General features: G+C 33.2%; 1 pseudogene; it reads right to left on the bottom strand.

Moving 5' to 3' along the window:
• The window catches only part of LOC124374222, a 20,756-nt pseudogene extending 12,201 nt beyond the window's left edge, over positions 1-8,555 (bottom strand).
• Positions 8,556-10,293: the final 1,738 nt, after the last annotated feature.

The following is a 10,293-nucleotide window of genomic DNA, read 5'->3' as shown; positions in this document are numbered from 1 at the left end:
CTTCTTTGATCTTTCCATAATAGATTCCTGTAGGCCTTCCCCCAAGGGTCCTTTTTCACCGTCCTTCATCCCAGAAGCTTCTGCCAAACGCATTCCTCTTTTTCCCCTTCCTGATTTTTCCCATACATAAGCTGTCCTCCAGCTGTAGACATAAAGCTCGTTCTGTCTTCCTGAGTTCAGTTGCCGTGTCCTTCTCCATCTTTTACCCATCATCTTCTCATCCTTAGCCCTCGATCTCACTTATTGTTTCTGTGTCCACCAATGCTACCTTACTTTTTGAACCTTTCCTCGACTTGGGATAAAAAGGGTGATAGGAGAGAGAGAGACGAGAGAGAGAGAGAGAGAGAGAGAGAGAGAGAGAGAGAGAGGAGAGAGAAGAGAGAGAGGAGAGAGAGAGAGAGGAGAGAGATGAGACGAGAGAGAGAGAAGAGAGAGAGAAGTTTGAGAGAGAGACGAGAGAGAGAATATCTTTATTTTACAAATCTTCAAGATTGAAAATGGTTGTCCACTTTAAATGACAAATAACATTTGTCATAGGTAATTATTCAGTTCCAGAACTTGCTTATACATGAGTTAATTTTGGCCAGTCCAGAAATTTCATTTATGGGTGTGTTGTAGAAAACGGTCCGTTTGGAGCAACCAAGCTTTGAAGTTTTTTTATCTTTAAGAATAAATCTGTGGTCAGCTCTCTTGATTGTGTCAGGAAAGGATGTTGAAAAACTTGGCTCCAGCATATGAAGGCTTTGATTGAAAGAACTACTAGCGGTGAATCGGCAGAGCAAAGTTTGTGGCATTCCTGGTTTGGTAGGTAGGTGAGTATTCATCCGCTGCATCGATCGCCGTCCTCGATCTCCACACACAGGCTATGCCCCATGTGTGAGATCATTTTTCCTGTTTTTGCATGTAATTGTTGAGATCTTTGTTAAAACATATGAAGGAGAGGAAATAAGATAAAATATTCATTCATATCATTGTATATTTTAATATTACTATCAAACACTTTTTCGAGGCTACATTTTCCATAATATTAACCAATATAATGATTGTTAAAAAATCGTTCGATAAAATCAAAATGAAGAGTTTTTATAAATCTGGCTGGCCACCCACAGCTTCGGCACGAAATTGGTTTGTAGGCCTTTTCCTTTCCACTTTTTGGTTCTAGTGAATTATATTTTCCATTGAGTGGTGCCCTTGTTGCCATGATGAAAGAAAAGTATTGTCAACAAGGGTGTTAATGGTCCGTTGTAATTTACTTAATTTTTGACATATATTTAGTAACTTAATTATTTACTAAAACATTAGTAAAATAATATATTTGTTACTAAAAACTTTTAATTTTATATTTTTCTGATATTACTATACTCTGTGCAGAAAGGTTTGAAATAAGAAGTGTTGTTACTATCAAGCTTACTTATTGTGCTACCTCAATTACACAACAATACAAATATAAATACAAAACAAATGCCGTCATAAAAGGCAATGTTTTACAAACTGAACCAATTGAAGTACATCTTCAACAGGCTCTTGCATATTAGTATCTCGTTCCTTTAGAGACTAGCTGGGCGTGTCCCGGAGGGTTCAAAATAAGAATAGACCTATTTTACACTATAGGGAGCCTAAGAAATGTCCATTTAAAATTTCAGTACAACCGGTTGAATAACTTACGCGTGAAAGAAAAAACTAATAGCAAAAGCCACTTTCACGTGTACAATATTATTAGAATTAGGATGATAGAAGTACGAGTTTACACTGAATCTTCACCCAGTTAACATCAATACCATTGCCACAATATTCTTCATTAAAACCACGTCAATACAACTTTCATGCCAAATTTTTAAAGATCGAATGCGCACAAAACATGTTTACAGCCCTTTGATCTCTAGGGATGGTCAGGATAATGGTTAAAAAAATGATTTTGGCTCTGGAGCTCCTATAACCCTTTCAATTAAAGTAAGTTTTCAAAATAGCCTATGAGAACAGGCTTACCAAAAATGTGTTTCACAGAACGCTCATGACAGTATTAGCCGACACGAAGGTAGTTTGCTGAGTATGGTTCTGTCATTGGGGATCTAGTCCTTCGCTCCAAAAGGAATGTCAAAACTTATCCTTGGTTAACTAACTTTCATGACAATTTTAGTCTGATTAAATAAAAGCATTACGCATCTAGAGTCATTGTGTAGAATTAGAATATGTTTTAACACTACGACTCTGCTCCATCCATCCCGACCGATATCAACAGCGAACTTATAATAATCAAACCACTTACAATAAAATTAAAACTGATATTTGTTATGAGCCATCGAGAATCACGATTGTACATAGACTTAAATTGGTGTACACAAATACCGAGAAATAGTGTGAAAGGAAATCTACCTAATCTACTGGGTGAACCAGACCGCCTGGGCCACTGATTGTAGCGGAATGACAACTGAAAAATAGAAACTCCGTTTTCAACTTTAACCCTATTTTGTGTGTGGCTAAATAATTCTATTACACTCTTTTAAACCCTCCAAAGCATCTATAAGAGGTATTTGAAGGGGGGGAGGGTGAGGGTTGTTTTAAACGTAAAGGGCATTTTTTAAACGTAAAGATAAGGCGTGTGGTACCACATTTTAAAGGTCTCTTGGTCCAGACTATTAAAAGATGTTTTCGATTTATCTTGCTGTAACTTTACAGGGTGTTACCAATCTAAAAGCTGCATTAACAGGTTTTACTTTTTGTTATTTTATTGAACAACTTATGAAACTCCAAATCTTACCCAAAATTAGTTAAGGACCTACCCTCCCAAAAAATAACTATAATGTTCAGTTCCGAAAACAATTCGACATTCAAAAGTATTTACATTTTTAGAAATTTAAAAATGCTTATAACTAAAATATTAAATACAACCGTATGGTTTGCGTTATATTAAACTAAAGGAAGTAAAAAACAAAAATTTTGTTTTATTTAAACTTTTGCTTTATTTAAAGCGATTTTGGTTATGTAGGCAAAATTAACAATTTCAAATTATTTAAAATTATTTTATGCATTTTATATATGCAATAAATTGTAATATTGACAGTTGAACACTTCTGACACCAAGCTTGAAAAAGTTCTTCATCAAGGCCACCAACACCTCAAACTGTTTCCCATTGTTGCCAAATACAAAGCTCTACATATCCACTAATGCTGTCTACTGAACGCAGGATTTATTGTGGAGATTTAGAAACTACTGCATTTCCTTCATATCTTCTCAATAATACTCACACAAGGCAAAAAAATTGTATTTTTCTAATAGAGGTTCTTAGGGAGTCCCTTCAAATAGAAATACTACAGTGAAATACAATAAACTTTTTAAAAGCCTATACATGTTATATAAGTAATTTGTAATACACACACACACACACACACACACACACACACACACACACACACACACACACACACACACACACACACACACACACACACACACACACACACACACCACACACACACACACACACACACACACACACACAACACACACACACACACACACACACACACACACACACACACACACACACACACACACACACACACACACACACACACACACACACACACACACACACACACACACACACACACACACACACACACACACACACACACACACACCACACACACACACACACACACACACACACACACACACACACACACACACACACACACACACACACACACACACACACACACACACCACACACACACACACACACACACACACACATACACACACACACACACACACACACATATATATATATATATATATATATATATATATATATATAATTTCAATAAACATTGAATCGCAAAAAGTACTTGCTCCTCCGGGAGTAGTCTCTCGAACCCGGATCTCTCACTTGCCGGGTGAATGTGCTACCATTACACCACAGAGCGCTTACTTTTTCCGATTCAATTATTTTGTATTTGGCCGTATCTGTCACATATGTGTTTAAATAAGCAAACTAACATATGATCGGAAGACCAAATACCTGTCAAATGACTTTTTATTTACGTTAAATTGTATAAATGGCAATAGCCTTATTTAATTTCAATAAACATTGAATCGCAAAAAGTACTTGCTCCGCCGGGAGTCGAACCCGGATCTCTCGCTTGCCGGGTGAATGTGCTACCATTACACCTTAGAGCGCTTACTTTTTCCGATTCAATTATTTTGTATTTGGCCGTATCTATCACGGTTTCGACTCCCGGCGGAGCAAGTACTTTTTGCGATTCAATGTTTATTGAAATTAAATAAGGCTATTGCCATTTATACAATTTAACGTATACAGGGTGAGTGGCTCTTGGTGTGACAAAATTTTTTGGGTTATAATGCAATGTAAATATGGTACAATGGCGGTTATAAAAAAGTCTAACTCCAAAAAATTAGGTCTGAAATGAATTATTTTCAGTTTTTCTAAAAAAACCCGTTGTTTTTGTACATAAATCTGATATTTCCTCAGCAACGTTATAGACATATGTGAGCAAACTACATAATTTTTTAGATTCTCTGTTAAATTTTAAATTTGAAAAAGTTATCGGTTCAAACGGTAAGAAAGAAAATTAAGCTTCAGGTCGATTCAAATGGCAAAGTTGCTAAGTTTTAGAAAAAACTTTAAATATCATTGAACCCCTTCTTTTTACCACACACTGTACACAAGAATGTGTCAAGTGATATTAAAAACTTTGCCATTTAATAGGCTTTTACAATTGTATGCCATATGACCATAGTTAAGTATTCGGTTACCTACTTTTATTGGTTTGAATATTAAAAAACATGCAAGCTACAAAAAGATTAAAACAATTTAATACCAACTGTACTTAATTTTATGTTTTATAAAACTGCCTCATAAAACAAGGAATTGAAGATTACAAAAAAGTAAAGCAGATTAAAATAATTTGTGGATAATAGTTATTGATTAATGGTTTAATCAATGTTTATCAATGTTTTAATTTCCTTATCTTATCACTTTCACCAGTATTATTGTACATTAATTCCTTATCTTTTTTTTATAAGACCAGTGTCCACATGAATTACTTCCACCTCCAATAAACTATTTTTCTGTTCAATTTAGTCAAGTGTAGGCTGCCATGGAGTTCACTACTCGAGAATACGCTGATATGCACTTTATTTACGGGTTTTGTGATGGAAATGCGCGTGCTGCCCAAAGAGAGTATCAAGCTCGCTACCCTGATCGCCGACTTCCCAGTCATTCTGTGTTCTCAAGACTCTATCAACGTCTTGTGGAGGGAGGTACAGTTCACAAAAGACCTAACGAAGTAGGACACATTGTTCATGATGTAGGATTAGATGAAGTAGTTCTAGATTCAGTTCGGAATGATAGTAGTAGACAACTTGCTAGAGACGTAGGTGTATCACAATGGAAGGTTTTGGACATTTTTCCATAAGAAGTTCCAAGTTCCATCCATACCATTGTACGCCTGTTCAAGGTCTGATAGCAACTGATTATGCTCCTAGAATTACAAATCACCCACACCGGACAAGGGAACAATCCTTTTAAACGCGTTTTAGTATTAATGTTTGGTGTCGTAAATCTTAGGGCGACAATTGATTGGCCCTCACATATTTGATGGAAATTGTAAATGGAACAAACTACTTAAATTTTTTGCAATACGACCTACCTAACCTTTCTAGATGGTTTTAACAATGTTGAAAGAGACGAGCTTACATTCCATCAGGATGGAGCCCCTCCACATTTTAATGCAACAGTACGTCAATGGCTGACTGAAAACTATCCCGAGTGGATTGAACGTGGGAACTGTCGCATGGCCTGCCCGATACTCCCGACCTTACACCTATGGACTTTTTTGTGTGGGGTTTTTTAAGCAGGAAGTTTTATTCCATCTCCAGTAAACTAAGAAGAAGAATTACGAGGCAGAATTGGTCTGGCTGCTCAAAGGCTTCGGGAAAAACTGACTTTTAACACGACCGTTGGAGCAATGAGAAAGCGAGCAAGAGCTTGTGTGAGAAAAGAAGGTTCGCCATTTTGAGAATGAACTGCAATGATTTTACTTTTAATGTTTTGTGTTCATGATGTATTCTAATTTTCATTTACTTTATTGATAATTGATTAAAGTTCCATTATTAAATATCTTTTACTAATGCTCAAAAATTATGTTTATTATACCGTCCTATGACTACTCAGTGTGTAACCTTTCACCTATACTGATTTTTTTAAATGGCAAAACACCTAAATAGTTGGTATGTTTTATGGCATACCTTGTTTTATGAGGCAGTTTTATAAAACATAAAAATTAAGTACAGTTGTTATTAAAATTGTTTTAATCTTTTTGTAGCTTGCATGTTTTTTAATATTCAAACCAATAAAAGTAGGTAAACCGAATACTTAACTATGATCATATGGCATACAATTGTAAAGCCTATTAAATGGCAAAGTTTTTAATATCACTTGACACATTTCTTGTGTACAGTGTGTGGTAAAAATAAGGGGTTCAATGATATTTAAGGTTTTCTAAAACTTAGCAACTTTGCCATTTGAATCGACCTGAAGCTTAATTTTCTTTTCTTACCGTTTGAACCGATAACTTTATCAAATTTAAAATTTAACAGAGAATCTAAAAATTATGTAGTTTGCTCACACATGTCTATACGTTGCTGAGAAATATCAAATTTATGTACAAAAAACACGGGTTTTTTTAGAAAAACTGAAAATAATTCATTTCAGACCTAATTTTTGGAGTTAGACTTTTTTATAACCGCCATTGTATCATATTTACATTGCATTACAACCCAAAAAAATTTTGTCACACCAAGAGCCACTCACCCTGTATATATATATATATATATATATATATATATATATATATATATATATATATAAATCTGTTGGTAAACTCAACGTTAAAATTTGAAAAACTTCTTTTTCCGAAATACAGAATGAAATAAATGTATTGAAGTAAGAGTATGTATATTACAACATATCTTCTTGTAAATTAGTTTTTAGGGCGTTAAATCAAAACGTGAAATAAAAATGTATATCCCAATATTACGAGAGACTAGATTTTGATAAAATAATATACAGCTCAAATTTACCCCGTTCATAAAATTGACAAAGTCTTTTGTTTAAGTTTTGTTAAGATATTAATTGTCAGAAATTTAGTTATTTAAGTTCTTTTTAAACTGTGATTGGGAAACAGAGCACCTGCGATGAATGAATTACTTTTACGCGAGAAAACAGCTGACAGCTGCGATTCATTAGTTCTGAGTTGTAGTTGTAGTTCTGATCACAAGTTACGATCTATTAGAATGATCCATACAGATCATTAATGATCATGTTAACAATAATAAGTCGTTAAATGATGTATACTGATTAAAAATTCAATACATTAAGGTTTTTATATAATGCCAGAGCAATTTAAATAAATGTTTTTATACTATTCAGTTCGTCATGACCAAAAGGTTTAAGTAATAAATGAAAATAAATAAACATGATTAGTTGGTTTATCTTTGATAGAAGGAAGAATATTTTTGTTAGAAATGTGGCAAATACACCATTATTGACAAGCATTACAAAATGTATTTTATAAATGCATTAAATTGCTCACAAAAGACAAAATAAATAAAAAAAACTAAACGATCAAATACGCCAATCAGTGCTAAACATAGGTGTGCCAGAACTGGAATTCCGAATTATTTGTAAATTTATTGATACAAAAGTTTACCCTTATGTTAACCAGAATTGAATTAAGAACCAGTCGCAATACGTAAGAAACACTAATTATAATTTGTTCATACGGTATGTGAAGCGTTCATTTTAAAATGAAAGTTACACTAGCGTTTTAATATTTTATATGCATATTTACGCAAACTATATAGTTTTTAATCTTCTTGAAGCTGAGATGATCTTTATTTTACATCTTTACACAATGTATTACACATAATGAGGTATTGCCATTTATATAAACAATATGTATATAGATATTTATTTTTATTAAAATATAAATATTACTATTTAGTAGACTATATGTACAAACTATAGTCGAGTTTGATTATAAAAGTACTTGTAAAATCTCTGAATTTTTATAATTATCTTAGCTTACAATTTTCATTATTTACACTACCTTTCAAATCTCCAACGCCGTCACCATCGCTGTCCTTGAAGGAGCGCGGGTAGACCTGGTAGAGGACGGCAGTTTCTCCACCCAGGGCAAGTCCTACCACGGCCTCGCCGAGCGTGAGTAGTCGCCACAGCTACCGCACAGAGCCACAGCCACCTCATAATGTTGATATCGCTCAACTGTGGTGGTAGTGCACTGTTTACCCAACCTCCCCCACTACCTTAACATCGAGCTTACTGCAAACTGTCTACTATGCTTACTGCAAACTGTCTACTATGAACTCGGCTAGGGTATCAGTGTTGTAAACATCGTATGTACCAGAGTTGTAACATCTCGTGGTCGTTCTGGAAATTAATTATGATTCCCTGATGTAACTGTTTTAAATATGAGAAAATTGTTTTTAAAATACTCACTCCTTTCATATTCAAACATAGAGGAATATTCCTACAGGCCATTTTAGTTTATCTTGCAGAAATGAAGAAGCTGAACCACACACAGCTAGATTAACAGAAAGTGACCAATTGCTATTGTTTTTAATTCTATATTTTTATTTTGTATATTCTGTAATTTTTATTTTGTATATTCTATATTTTTATTTACTAATCATATTGGCCACTTTCTGCTGCAATCTAGCTGTTTTATATAACAGATACATATATATATATATAGTATATATATATATCTAATTCTGTGATAAAGGGAGAAAGTTTTTCTCTACAGAAAATACCTTTTTTCAGAATACTGTTATAGAATAATATTGTTTTGTCTGTTAAAAAACATTTTTTTTACTTCTTTTCTGATCTGGACGTTCAGTCGCAAGTTTGGTTTTCATAAGACATAAGCTCATCTACACATGGGTTATTCAAAGATGTCCCCTAAGACACCTTGAAGACCAACAAGTTGAAGATACAACAGCTTATATAGGAACGTATGAGGCTACTAAATTACATGATTAATATTATTTTAATCAAACAGTTTGAAATACCATAAAGATCTGTATCAATACGTGAGTTAGCTAATCATTTTTAACCAAAATTCTTCTCTACTTTTTACATCAATAGGTTTGAAAATTTGAAAGAAGTATTATTACTACGGTGTTCTTTGTTTGACGTTTTATTTTTGACGATGGAAGGATTGTGAAGGAAGCAGGATGTTTCCGGATATTTGCCCATCGTTCAGTGAAACGTTTCAGCGATGTTTTTTACTGAAAGATGGCAAATGTACGGGAAAATCCTGTTTCCTTTACTACGGTATGTTAAGTATTTAGTATACATTAGATTATTTACTACAATTTCACTTGTCACTCAAGTTTACATAGTTTTTAATCTGCTTGAAACGGAGAAAGAAATAAATTTCACATCTTTACACAATGTATTTCACATAATGAGGTATTGTCATTTGATTTATATAGACGATGTATATATATATATATATATATATATATATATATATATATATATATATATTTCTTTTTCTTCAGATATACAAGTACTATTTAGCACTTAAAGGTCATAGATTAGAATATTGTTGGATGCATTTACAAAAAAAATGTTTGTCATCAAGAAAAAGTGGTATTGGTATTTGTGGGTCTGCCCTAGCATCAAGCATACTTCTTTGTAACCGTCCATGCAGATTTACAATAATTTTGTAGAGTTTGCAATGTATATTTGTAATTGTTATTCTGGTAGAAACTAATTCATCGTATTACTTTTTGGACTGTTTCTATCCCAGATAATTTAGGACAAAAATAATTAAAATCATGGTTTAAAATATTTTAAAAGAGATTTACAGCAATATTTTTAATTGTTAGTAGGGTAATGTTTTTTCCATTCCACTCCGATTTTTCATACGGGTTTTTAATAACCTTATCATGTAATTTAATATTTAAAATATAATACAAAGTACTTTATCAACATTTTATTTTACAATTTTAAATTACATTACTTAAAGTACCTTAAAGTACCAACATTAATTAACCAATCGCGTTTTAAAAGTAAACTAAAGTGATGACTAAAATGACAAATTGATGATATTATAATTAAATTACAATAAATCCATGATGAAACTGAACTATTGGACTAAAATAATGTCAAGTGAAGTCATGATAAAAACATGAATTCTGTTTATAACGTGCAAATTTCAGAAAAAAAAATATGTACT

The sequence above is a fragment of the Homalodisca vitripennis genome, unplaced genomic scaffold (assembly GCF_021130785.1).
Source record: "Homalodisca vitripennis isolate AUS2020 unplaced genomic scaffold, UT_GWSS_2.1 ScUCBcl_7556;HRSCAF=15297, whole genome shotgun sequence".
NCBI classification, from domain to species: Eukaryota; Metazoa; Arthropoda; class Insecta; order Hemiptera; family Cicadellidae; genus Homalodisca; species Homalodisca vitripennis.
This window is presented reverse-complemented; position numbering and strand designations above follow the sequence as displayed.